The sequence below is a fragment of the Hipposideros armiger genome, unplaced genomic scaffold, assembly GCF_001890085.2.
Source record: "Hipposideros armiger isolate ML-2016 unplaced genomic scaffold, ASM189008v1 scaffold_296, whole genome shotgun sequence".
NCBI lineage: Eukaryota > Metazoa > Chordata > Mammalia > Chiroptera > Hipposideridae > Hipposideros > Hipposideros armiger.
This window is the reverse complement of record NW_017731646.1, coordinates 2,350,577-2,354,078: the sequence shown is the minus strand read 5'-3', so window position 1 is coordinate 2,354,078 and position 3,502 is coordinate 2,350,577. Positions and strand designations below refer to the sequence as shown.

The 3,502-nt window shown below is 43.9% G+C and overlaps 1 pseudogene; it reads left to right on the top strand.

Annotated features, from left to right (window-relative positions):
- The first annotated feature begins 2,496 nt into the window (after positions 1-2,496).
- Positions 2,497-3,250, top strand: LOC109391524 (40S ribosomal protein S6 pseudogene; annotated as a pseudogene).
- Positions 3,251-3,502: the final 252 nt, after the last annotated feature.

Genomic DNA, 3,502 nt, shown 5'->3' with positions numbered 1-3,502 from the left:
ATTAAATAAAGTTAAAAGCTGGTTAGAACTGGTGGACCTGGGTAGAGCTTCAGAATGATGTTCAGGGACTTCTTTGCACATGACAAGGTGATGGAACCATGTAGAAGAGTCCACAGCACAAAGAAGACCACAGCTACTGCTGTGATCCAAAGGTGAATTCCAAAGATCACCAAAAGAATGTCAAAGCCACAGAAAATGCAGACATGGGAGGTAGGGTAGGGAAGAGAGAAGAATTCAAAGGTGAGGATGAAGCAGCCAAAGGAAATCAGTGTTCAGGGTAGTTAGATGAGGTATAGAGTAAGGAGAGCCTGGAAGGACACTGTCCAGTCCACTGGTTTAACCACAAATACCTATTTTAGAAAGAGAAGAGATTATGCAAACAAACACTGCAGTAGCATCAAAGTCATCAATCTGTTTTCTCCCTCCCGCTCATCCTATTTGGTAGGATGAGAGGTTTATTATATCAGCAGACTTTTAGCATTGCCACAATTCCAACCAACTCACATGCCCTGCTAAGTGTTTTCCATCTAAGTATTCCCTAAGAACCAGCTCTTACAAAACTAGACAGCAGAGGAGTAGAGGCACAGCCAGCATCACCAAAGGCACAGGCGAAAGGGATGGGCTGACTAAGGCCCTTTCCTCAGGGCTAAGAGGCTACGGGGCCAAGGAGAGATGCCCCAGGCCCTGCACCCCCGCCCTGCAAGACCGTCTTCCTCCTGCACTGGATCCGGAAATTGTCCTCCCTGACTGCCTCCAGAGACTGCATAGACCTTTTCCTCAGTCTATTCATCTATGGAGAAAACATACCTCAACAAGAGGCACATGCCTAGGCCCAAGCAGCAGCCCAAGGGTGGCTCTTTCCAGAGGTTTTGAGGACAGAGTTAGATACATAGATTGGGTAGCCATAAGTGTGTGAGATGAGCCTCCCACTCTGAGACAGAGCTGGAGATGAGACAACACAGGGCAGGCAGTATGGGCTGGGCTGAGGGATGGACCTGCTTGAAGCTGGGGAACTGGGGCCATGGATTAAGGCCTCATGAGGCCACATCCTGGCATGGAACTCCTAAAAGTCTGAGAATTCCAACATTGAACCTGGCTCTTACCTTCATGCCAAGGTAGAATAATAGAATACATTTCACTCTTTTAGCAATCACTTCATTTCTAATTTTTAAATTGCTAAAATATGGTATTAGGGTTCCATTTCTACTTCTGCCTTGGGTCCTGCAAGTGATAGGAGGGGCCTGGACAAAGCAAATCAAATCTGTAATGCTAATTTTATCTATACTGAGAGACACTAAGTTGGTCATACCCAGAGAGGTTCTTAAACACACACTGACATATTTACATTTTTCAGTAGAATAAACCCCACCCTCCTTTGTTTTCTCTTGGAATGTATTCAGGTTTTCAGTGAGTTCCCTGTAAGAATAATCTGTACTCAGTACTCAGTGTGTGTGTGTGTGTGTGTGTGTGTGAGAGAGAGAGAGAGAGAGAGTGTTTGGGTGGGTGGTAGGGGGTGCTTAGGGCAGGATAGTTTCATAACGCTCCTAATTCAATGATCAAATTTGGCACCTTGGCAGTCTTTTTTTCATGATAACCATAATACGAGCTGGTTTTTTGTTTCCAAATGTGTGCAAAGAACATTATGTTTCTGTGTTCTATATTTTGCAAAGAACAAGATGATTATGTTATGCCTGTGCCTGCTGGAGTTCACAAACCTATGTATTTTTCCACCTTCCTTGTACTTGTGGCCCTGTTTTTAGTTGCATACCTGACTTATTTAAATAACTGTTTACTTATTTCAAAAATACTGTTTCAACTTGAACATCCTAATATATTTGATGGTCGAGTTTTCTTCTCATCGTAATGCTCCACAACCCTATACTTAACAATGAACTCTCTACCATGGCCTTCAAACATGAAGTGGGCTCATTTTGGCTTCCAAAACTGCTTATACCTGCATTCAGTTAAGACTATGGTGAAAATGCACAGATTCAGGGCCTGGGTCCTAGTCTTGTCTCTGTCATCAACCTACTCACTGAGTGATTTAGCCAAGTCACTTCCTCTCTCTGAGTCTGAGTCCCCTTGTCTATCAAATGAAGAGGTTACAATCTTTCAGTTGTAGCTGGAAGAAAATCCAAATCGCATTGGCTCAGAAGAAAAACAACAGGGTGTGTGTGTGTGTGTGTGTGTGTGTGTGTTGGGAAGAAAGAACGGTTCCTTTTTGCCTCATGTAACTGAAATGTCTAGGAGGATTTAAATGGCTCTAGGTGCAGCTTAGTGCCAGGATCTGGTCTCTTCTCATTTCTTGGCTCAGCTCTACTCCAGGGTGACTTCATTGTCAGCCTCCAAATTCAGGCAAGATGGCTGCTGATAGCTTCAACCCTATATCCTTCAGGTTCAAGTCCAGGGACAAAAAGACATCTTTCTATTAACATTTAAAGCCAGAGTCCTGAGATCTTTGTGCCTGGTGACTTGGAGGCCATCAGCTGCTTCAGGATGAAGCTGAATATCTCTTCCTCAGCCACTGACTACTAGAAACTCATTGAAGTGGATGATGAACGCAAACTGTGCACCTTTTATGAGAAGTGTATGGCCACAGGAGTTGCTGTTGATGGTCTGGGTGAAGAATGGAAGGGCTATGTGGTTTGAAGCAGTGGTGGGAATGACAATGAAGGTTTCCCCATGAAGCAGAGTGTCATGACCCATGCCATGGCCGTGTCCACCTGCTCCTGAGTAAGGGACATTCCTGTTATAGACCAAGGAGGACTGAAGAAAGAAAGTGGAAATCTGTTCGGGGTTTCATTGTGGATGCCTCTCTGAAGAGTGTTCTCAACTTGGTCCTTGTAAAAAAGGGGGAGAAAGATATTCCTGGTCTCACTGATACTACTGTGCCTCATTGCTGGGGGCCCAAAAGATCTAGCAGAATCTGCAGACTTTTCAATCTCTCTAAAGATGATGTCCACCAATGTGTTGTGAGAAAGCCTTAAACAAAGGAGGCAGGAACCCTAAGACCAAAGCACCCAAGATTCAGTGTCTTGTTTCTGCACATGTTCTGCAACACAATCAGCATATTGCCTTGAAGAAACAGCATACTAAGAAAAATAAGAAAGGGGCCAGAGGATATGCTAAATTTTTGGCCAAGAGAATGAAGGAGGCCAAAGAAAAACAACAGAAACAGATTGGCAAGAGACGTAAGCTGTCCTCTCTAAGAGCATGTACCTCTGAATCCCATCAAAATGAGATTTTCTAAGAGCAACAAATAAATAAGATCCAACAACCCCCCCCCCCAAAAAAAGAGAGAGTCCATTGGCTATCTTTGAGCCAATGAGGACATGGAGATAGAACATGCTAATTGGCCAGGTCTAAGCTTTATGTTCACCCCAAGTAGGGAAGGAGAGAATCAACTCCCTTCAAACCACCTCAGCTGAGTTAGAGAGAGATGAGGTTCTTTTACCAAAAGAAATGCTCTGTATTAGATATGATTGCTAATGTTGCTTCTGGT